Here is a 9,850-nt window from a genome sequence, read left to right as displayed (position 1 = left end):
TTTTTTTTAATATTCTTTAGATTACAAGAATGATTATTTTTTAAACTAAAAGTTTCATGTGAATTCTTCCGTATTGGAAGGCTTTTGATTTAAAACCTTTTGTGCTTATAATGTACTAGTTGTCAAGTTTTAAGAGAACTAATTTTCCCAGGTCAGATTAAAGCTTCTAGAAATAAATGCTTTCAGTAGTAGGAATGGTATTGCTTAAAAAGCTGATGGCAGGATAAGCATTTGGGATAGTGTTTTATTAATGTATTTGTTAGTACTTGTTCATTGTGGAAATGTGTACTTGACTAAAACCATATATGGCTATGGAAACCACTTTTGTAGTTCAGGATATACAAGTTTTGTGTGTGTTTAGCTTATTGTATTAAATTATTGCACTTAGTTTAAAATAAGGATTAAAACTGCATTTAAAGGGATCACTGAATATTACTCTGTGAAACAGTGTTTTCTGTACTGCTTATAAACATTATAAATCAGCATGTAGGAGAATTTCACTTTCTTAATCTGTTGATACAAGGAATAAAGTAAAAAATTAGATTAATAATTGAATTTGACTTTTTCTTCCCATTACTAGTAATATAATTCTGGCTGCTTAAGCTCACTGAAAACTTTTTTTCTATATTCTTGCAATCCTCCTGAATTGATAATGAGATTCAAGATAGCTGGACTGATCTTTTTGTTACTTAAAAAAGTAAAAACCGGGGCACCTGGCTGGCTCAGTTGGTAGAGCATGTGACTCTCGATCTCAGGGTCATGAGTTCAAGCCCTGTGTTGGACATGGAGCCTACTTTAAAAAAAAAAGGAAAAACCAATTGAAAAACTACTCCAGTCTAAGCTGAAGTCAAGAATGCGAGTGGAATAATATCTTGATATATTGATATTTTTGCTAATCAGCGTGTACTTCACCTTGAAGAAAGAACTGGTAATACTTGGTACTAGGGGAGCTATCCTGGTACCCATCTTAGCTAGGGCTGCTGTAACAAAATATCAGACTGGGCAGCTGAAACAACAGAAATTTACTTTCTCATGGTTCTGGAGGCTGGAAGTCAGATCAGGGTGACAACATGGTTGGGGTCTGATGAGGGCTCTTCCTGGGCTGTAGATCGCTGCCTTCTCCCTGTGTACTTGTCTGAGGGAGCTCTGTCCTTTCTTTCTCTTTTTATAAGGGCACCAGGGTTCCATCCTTATGACTTCATTTAATCTTAATAGCCTCCTTAAAAGCCCTGTCTCCAATATAGTCAGATGAGAGGGAGGGTTGGGTTAGGGCTGCAACATAACTAATTTCAGGGGGTTACAATTCAGTCTATAGCAGTGCCATTAATCTTACTATTTTGCTAGTGATCCTGGCACGCAAAAAGTTTTTTATCGGACCTTGTATTGTAGGTTGCAAGTGATAGAACTTGCCTCAAAAATAGCATAAGCAGAAGAGGAATTTATTGGTTTATCCAACTGAAACAAGGGAAAGTAGGAATGGAGTTGATTCCTTAGGGTTGACTGGATGTAAGAACTTGAGAATCAAGACTGTCCATCTTTATCCTAATTTTGGTTTTATTCTCTTAGGAACCTCAGTGTGTCAAGGGAACATGATAGCAGTTCTAGGGTTTCCATCCATACAACTGATCCAGGGAGCTACTTCACTTACCAATACAGAAGATCCCCAGGAGTGAGGGTAGGACGTAAGAGCTGGGTACTAGTAGCGAGAAAGGGAAAGAGAGGCTGGGCAGACAAAAAAATAACAGATGGGCACTTACTTGATTCATGAACTTACTTATTTGAATTCTAATAGTAAGGTAACATGGCTCCCTTCTAATGTCTAGAGCTACACTGTGTAATATGGTAGCCTCTAGCCACATGGGACTATTTAAATTTACTTCATTCAAATGAAATGAAACTAAACCTTCAATTCCTCAGTTGTACTAGCTGTATTTTAGGTGCTCGTCAGCCCCATGGCTAGTGGCTGCTGCATTGAACAGTGCAGGTGTAGAACATTTTTTTCATCATCACAGAAAACTATTTCGGACAGTGCTGATCTGTAGTGTTCAGGTGTTCTTCTTAATTCAATTCACTTAAAAAAACTTACTATGAAAATCTCAAGTATACACAGTAAAAGAATAGTATCATGAGCTCCTATCTTCAACAATTAACTAACCTTTGCCAATTTTAATGTCTTACCTATCCCCCCACCTTTTGGGGGGAAGGGGCAGTATTTTAAGGCAAATCCCAGCTTCCATTGTATCTTTTCAACTATAAATATCACTGTGTCGTCTCTAACAAAAAGTTTTGAAAGGTAGCCCAAATACTATTATCATACCCTAACAAAAATTAACATTAATTCCTCAATACCCCATTTAATACCCAATCTCAATTTAAATCTCCTAATTTGTCTCAAAATATCTTTGAGTTTGTATATTTGTTCTCTATTGTTCCTGTAACAGATTACTGTAAATTTAGTGACTTAAAACAACAGTCATTATCTTACCAGTTCTTTAGGTCAGAAGTCTGACATGGGCCTCATTGATGCTAAAATCAAGGTACTACATTCTTTTCTGGATGTTCTAGGAGAGAACCTGTTTACTTGCCTTTTCCAGCATCTAGAGCCTGCATTCTTTGGCTCTTAGTCCCCTTCTGTCTTCCAAGTTAGCAATGCTGCATCTTTCTGATCTTTCTTCCATAGTCCTATCTCTCTCTGACCTCCACTGGGAAAGGTTCTCTGCTTCTAAGGACCCATGTGATTATATTGGACCCATCTGGATAACCCAGAATAACCTCCCCATTTTAAAATCCTTAACTTAATCACATCAGCAAAGTCTCTTACCATGTAAAGTAACATATTCACAGGTTCTGAGGATTAGGATGTCAAGTCTTTGGGAGGGGCTGTTATTCTGCCTACCACAGGTTGTTTGCAATAAAATCTAAATAAGGTGTCACCCACTGCATTTGGTTACCCATTGCATCGGGTAAGTCTAAATTTCTATTAATCTCTAGTAGCTCTTCGTTACCTACTTGTTTAAGTGAGACTTTCTCTTTAAAAAATTATACCTTTTTTTAGCTAGCATGTTTATTTGATGCTGAACCAGAACATCTGATATAATTTATGACTCACTTTGAAATTGGTTTTACTGTATTTAAACTGATTTTCATAAGTAAAAGTTGAAATATTCTAAGTGTAGAAATTTTTAAATGGGGCAATAGCTCATTTGGCTTCTCATCAGTGGAAGGAGGTGGTGTCTGGAGAGTCAGTTGGCCACTTCCCAAGAGGCCTCAGGGAGTTGCTTTATTGGGTGACTGTGTAGTCCAGAGTTTGACTTGCATCACTGCAGGCTTGGAAACTGATTTCATCAGCAAATGGAGAGCACATCCATCTTTCAGGGTGGACTTAGAAATCAAGCTTGTAAGACCAATATATGAACATAGATGCCAGTTTACAGATGTGGGTAAAACTTGCATGGGTTTGATCAGCAAATTCTTCCCTAGCCTGGGCAGACAATGTGGGAAATGAAAACAAATATGAAGGTGAATCAGAATGAGGGGAGTTAGATGAATGCATTGCCTACAGCATCAGGTAAGAGAAGGATAAAGTCTATACAGAAACAGGAAGAATGGCTCCCCAGACCCAGAGGCTGTGCACGGGGGGGTGGGGGTGGGGGGGGGTGGGAATTGTTTCCTGAGGAGCAACCTTCAAGATTCCATTTTTGCTAACACTGGAGACTTGTCTTGAGTTTTCACTTCCAATGACAATATCCATCCAAGCATGGTCTGTTTGTGGCTTTCAGGTGACTTTGTATATTTCTACTCTAATTCACATGTTGAGCTCAGAGGTAATTCAAAGAGGGCAATTTTACTTCCAGTAAAATTGGGCAGTAAAAACTGCCCAATCTTCAGGGGAGCTTCATAGTTGCTCCCAAGAGCTGATGACACCAAACATTGTGCCTGAAAATCAAGAACGTTTTAAGCACTCTGCCTGTATCCCAGAACATTCCCAATTCTCTAGGCCTGATTTTCTTATATATTACCAGTAGATTGGTAAGAGTTTCAATCCGAACTTTTGTACAGAATCCCAATTCATGTGTAATTTGTAGCATTGAGTCTTCTATGCACATGCTCACTATATTTATACTTACAAAGAAAGCCTGGTAAACTGCTTTGAACTTGGGTGTATTCTTTTAGAATAGGAAGAATAAATGCTGAAATGTAAATCATTTGTCATTTGCCTTTGTGTGGCTATTTTATTAAAGATTTATTTATTTGAGAGAGAGAGAGCACGTGAGGGGGCATGCAGGAATGGCGGGGGAGGGGGGCAGAGGGAGAGAATCCTCAAGCAGATTCCCTGCTGAGCGCTGAGCAGAGAGCCCAATCAGGGGCTCAATCCCACAACCCTGAGGTCACAACCTGAACCGAAATCAAGAGTTGGATGCTCAACCGGCAGAGCCAACCAGGTGTCTCTGTGTGGCAATTTTAGATAAATAACTGAAAATTTAGTAGGAAAGAGCCTATTTAGTTACCGACCAAACTCTAAAAGAAATGCTAATACTATACTTAATTTTTCTGAAATAGGATTTTTATAAGTATTTTGGGGGCACATGACTTACAGTAAGACATTTACCTAGACTCATTTTGGTGAATCTCATGTTTTTCTTTGATCTTTCTAGGAAGTTCTACTAAATAGTTTCAAGATTATTACTAGAAAGTTGTTAACCTTATTCTAAAACACCCATCCAAAATTATGATGCTTAATGTAAGTATTATTAACATTTCTTAACCTATAGTTTCCCCCTTTTTTGAATTTTTAAGTATGTCAATGACTTCATTAAAATGGGGTAAATATTTTCTTTCCAAAACAAAATATTTTTTTTTTTTTTTTCTATTTTTTCTTTTAATTCCAGTGTACTTAACATGTAGTGTTATATTAGTTTCAGGTGTACAACATAGTCAACCATTCCCTATATTAGTGCTCATCATCTTAAGTGTACTCTTTTTTTTTTTTTTTTTACAATTTTTTTTTAATTCTTACAAAACAAAATATTTTTAATTTTTATTTTCGTTTTCAATATAACATCCAGGATATTTACTTAATATAAAAGAGTATATCCTGGGACGCCTGGGTGGCTCAGTCGGTTAAGCACCTGCCTTCGGCTCAGGTCATGATCCCAGGGTCTTGGGATCTAGTCTCGCATCGGGTTCCTTGCTACGCGGGGAGCCTGCTTCTCCCTTTGCCTGCTGCTCGCCTCGCTTGTGCTTACTCTCTGTCTCTCCCTCTCTCTCTGACAAATAAATAAAATCTTAAAAAAAAAAGCACGTCTCTTCTATGTTGAAACAATGTGTTTTTCTTCACTAGGTTTAGCCATTGACCTATAATTTAAGCTTTTGTTTAGGTGTTTGGATAGGAGTGCCGGTAGACCCAGGTATTCTACCTACATAATCCTTGAGCCTGTTTGAAAGAGAAGCTGCAGTGGTGGTATTTTGTTTGTTCTCCCAGAGCCAGCAGTGCCCTGGCTCTAAAGCACACAGCTCTTTGGTGTGTGTGTATTTATGTGTATGTGCTCTAATAAGGAGAGTGGAGCTTTTAAAACAAGTGCTCATATCCCCGCTGAACTTCCCTTGAACAGCTTGAGGCAAGATTTCCTAATTTAGGCTTGTGCTCAGATTCCTTTCCACTATTTGGGGAAAACCAAAAACTTCTAGAAGTGAGATTTGAGAATCTTATTAAAAGGGGTCCACCTTAACACTACATCAAAAACTAATGATGTAATGTATGATGATTAACATAACATAATAAAAAAATAAATAAATAAAATTTAAAAAAGGGTCCACCTTAGCCTATAGGCATTTAAGTCACAAGGCACCATGAATCATTCCCACAAGTTAGAACCTGCATTTTCAAATGATGCCTAACCTAGTTGCTGATCCAGGGTAGGCACTGGATAAATATTTGGTGACTGAGACAGTACCTCAGAACCTAAGGACAGTCCTTCAACTAAGAAAGCCTTGTCCTTTCTGAACAGTTCACTGCTTTGCAGCAACTGGAGCAAAAGACAAGATCTAATTTAACCTGTGTGGCTGAGTATAGAAGGAAAGGTGATACCCTAGGCTAACAGCTATTAAGGTTGTGGTGTAAAACTTGATGTTACATTAGGAAGTGAATATACAGTCAATGCATTTATCACTGAACAAGTGATAAGATGTACCAGATGTCTTGTATTTCAGTGCCTAGTTCCTCTCTATCCCCCAGCCCCTTTTTCTGGAAATATAATGGTTATGCATTTGCTTCTAACAATTCTGATGACTGCTTTTTGAAAATTTAGATGCATATAACACTATGCCACAGGATATGGGGGGGATAAACATGAATAAGACTTCTTATTCCCTCTACCTTGCCAGAATAAGGTCCACTTTTTTCAAGCTAAAATTTCCAGTTGAGACACTGAGGTAGAGTGCAAAAAGGAGGGTTTAAAAATCATAATGGTTAAAATCTTGGCTCCCCTACAGATCAGCTGTTTGACCTTGGGCAAATTATTTTCCTTAATCTCTAAGATGGGAATAGTTAACAGGCATTTTAAGGGAGATTTTGAGGCTTAAGTGAGAACATAGGCAAAGCACTTCATTTTATGCTTAATGAATGCCCAAACAAATCTAGTACCAGATCAGGTTCTTCCTTTTGTGTAGCGCTCTGCCCTTAATAGGTGGTCAAATGTTTGTCAGGTTATCTCTGATGGACAACTCTTCGTAGATCTAGTTGAAAATTTAAATAAATAATGCTTGGTTCTTGCAACTGGTATTGTTTGAGAATCAAGATCAAGAAGCAGATTCTCAGATGAACTATACTGGCAAAGACTATATTGGCATTTCCTGGATATATCTGCCCACTTTTTCAATTTAAACATTCTGTAAAATTTGTCTTTTTTTTTTAATATCAGGACCCTGGATGACATTGTGTTTATATTTATTTGCCTGTCACTTATCACTGAGAGAGTTCTCTTTTTTTTTAATTTTTTTTTAAAAGATTTTATTTATTTATTTGAGACAGAGAGAATGAGAGAGAGAGAACACATGAGAGGGGGGAGCGTCAGAGGGAGAAGCAGGCTCCCCGCCGAGCAGAGAGCCCGACGCGGGACTCGATCCAGGGACTCCAGGATCATGACCTGAGCCGAAGGCAGTCGCTTAACCAACTGAGCCACCCAGGCACTCTCACTGAAAGAGTTCTTAATGAAGACTTTCTTCCAGGAGTTAATCAGGACTACACAATAGAAGTTTTGCATAAACTGTTTTCCCTGAATTTGTAAATATTTTTCTTAGAACCTTCCCCTCACATTATCGCTTCTTTTATCCTGAATCGGATTACATTCTGCCTGTTCGGAAATGTTTTTGATGTTTATTATTACCACTCTCTTTTACGTCCTTTCCCCCAGTTGGGAGGCCCAGCTCACTCTTGGCATTTGGCCTTTATGAGGACGAGGCTCTTACAGGTTTGTATCACTTGATTCTTAGCTCTAATACATGGTTATACTCACTGAACGCTCAGTTCAGCTCGGTGAAGCATTACGTTTATTTGTGGACTACTACTGCACGGGTGGGGTGGGAAAATGAGATTCTGTTGTCAAGGAGCTTACAACTAAAAAGGGTAGTAAAAAAACAAACCTGTGAACCCGTTAAGTGTTAAGTAACTGGAAAATGCTCGGAGGCATATCAGCATCACAAAAGGAGAAATCAAGAATGGGGCAAATAAGCTGCTGGAGTTTTCAGGGAGGAAGTGGGGCCTGCAGAAGCAGAGAGAGACGGGGAGGAGGCCAGATTTATTTCATTAGCCTTTATTGATAAATTGTCGGGAGGAATATTGAGTCGATTCTAATGCGCAGATGACTTCTCGATTCCGAGGCCCCCTCTGCGCTATTTCGGGACGCAGGGTCACCGGCCAGCGACGGGTTGCGTCCCGGCTGCTGGTCCCTTACCCAATCGCCAGGCCGGCTTTTCCTCCGAGTCCAACCGGTCCTTGGAGGGCAGGCCGGGAGCCCGTCCATCTAGGCGGGTCCCCACCTCTCCAAGCTTGGGCCCGCCCAGCCGACTCTCCCTTTGGCTCAGGCACCTGCCTGGTCGCCCCTCGGCGGGGTCCTGAGGCGCCTCGGAGAAGCGCAGTGATTGGCTGCGGCTCGCGGCTGGAGCTCGGCTCCAGCACCGCTTGACAACCGCAGTCGGCCAGGCTGAGCCGAGCGGTCCTCCGGGAGGGGTAGACGCGGGGAAGGACGGACTGACTGTCTGATGGATTGACGCGCGGGCGGCAGGAGGGAGGACTGACGCCAAGCACAGACACAGAACTCCGCCCTAGCGCTCCAGCACCAGCCCGGAGCCGGCCGTGTCGGGGCCCCGTCCGCCGGCCTCTCAGCCGCTTTCTCCTCAGCCGCTTCCCTGGACTCGTCCCGGAACCTTCAGGTGAGTGACTCCGGGAGGCGGAGGTGGGGTCGGCCGCGCCGCACCTCGGGTTGCCATGGTCACCGGTCGCCACCTGTCACCACCTGACGGGGCTCCGATCCAGGCAGCCCTTGGCCCCTCGGGCGGCGTTTACGGCCCGGGAGAAGGGTCTCGGGCAGGCTGTGCCGCCCGGGTGGGGACCGGGGTCGTGGGTGAGGCCCCGGCGCGGCCGGATGAGGACCTGGGAACTGCCTGCCCGCCCCTGTTCGGAGGCCGCCGCTCCTGAACCACACCTTCCCCTGTCTGCCAGCCGGGCTCTGGGGCAGAGCGACGCCCCTCGCCCTGGCGCTTGTCGGCCCCCAAGCGGGGAGCGAGCACAGGGTTGGTGTCCACCTCGCTGCTGCTGAGAGGCAGGTGGGGGGCTGGCCGCGCGGATTCTTCCTTCCTCGCCCCGCTGCCGAGCCCGTGCGAGAACTGAGGAGCGAGCTCGCGTCCCTGTCTGGGCACGCCTTGGCCGGGAGGAGGGGAGGAAGCTTCGGGGCTGGGAGCCGAGCCGCGGCGTGGGGCAGCTCCGCGGGGCCGGCTTTGGCCTTATCTTACGTCAGTGGTCTGTGGGAGCAGCCTTTGGGGGTCTGGGCGGGGGCAGGGAGAGGGGTAGCGACTGGGTTTGGAACCGGGCTTTGCTGGGGCGGGGGAGCGCCTGCGTAGAAGACGCGGGAGGCTGTAGAACTCATAGGGTTCAGCCGGTCCGGTGTATTGGGGAGAAAGAGATTGGGGCTCAAGCTCTGGGGCATGGCCTTGGGCAAAAGGAGCGAGGGCAGGAGTAGGCAGGGGCAGCATTTGACCAGCATTTGATTTTTTTTCTTCTCTATACCCAGACGTGCAGTCAGTAACCACGCATGGTATCTGAGCGGAGCGTTTTTGGCAACTTGGTTCTCTGCATAATGAAAGGAGAGGTCTTTGTTCCACCCAGATTCATAGGTTGTGATCTAACACTTATTTCCCTCCCTTTGTTGTAGACTTCACAGAATGCATCAAGAAGTTAATGGCACAGAAATTAACATGTAGGCTTTAAATATGCTACAAATCTTTTTTTCACAGTAAATCCATGCAGAATTTTGTTTTATTTTATTTTTGTCTCCAGTATTGGCATGGGTTACATTGAATTTTTACTAGCAGGGAGAAACGCCTAAGAACCCATTTTCCTTTATATGGCATATTCTAGAGGTCTCATTTAGGAGGAAGATTTAATGAACAATTTTACCTTAGGTTTTAGGGAGTAGATTGTTTCCACACAGGAAAGAAAAATTATTATACAGTGAGGGAAACGACAAGCAGTTAAACCATTAACTGTATATTGTCAGGTAAAAAAAAAAACAAGACTCGAACTTGATGTCATTATAAGTATGTAATTTTTTGTGAAGGGATTTTTTTTTTTTTT

The 9,850-nt window shown here is 42.6% G+C and overlaps 1 protein-coding gene across 1 annotated transcript in view; it reads left to right on the top strand.

The window, feature by feature from the left end:
* Window positions 1–8,145: 8,145 nt before the first annotated feature.
* WDR47 (WD repeat domain 47) overlaps window positions 8,146–9,850 on the top strand; it is a 57,097-nt gene continuing 55,392 nt past the window's right edge. Inside the window, 1 exon segment of the mRNA XM_081815587.1 lies at window positions 8,146–8,430. The gene's annotated coding sequence lies outside the window, so the exon portion shown is untranslated.

This window comes from Leptonychotes weddellii, chromosome 4 (assembly GCF_054177405.1).
Source record: "Leptonychotes weddellii isolate Sample4059 chromosome 4, ASM5417740v2, whole genome shotgun sequence".
Lineage (NCBI taxonomy): Eukaryota > Metazoa > Chordata > Mammalia > Carnivora > Phocidae > Leptonychotes > Leptonychotes weddellii.
This window is presented reverse-complemented; position numbering and strand designations above follow the sequence as displayed.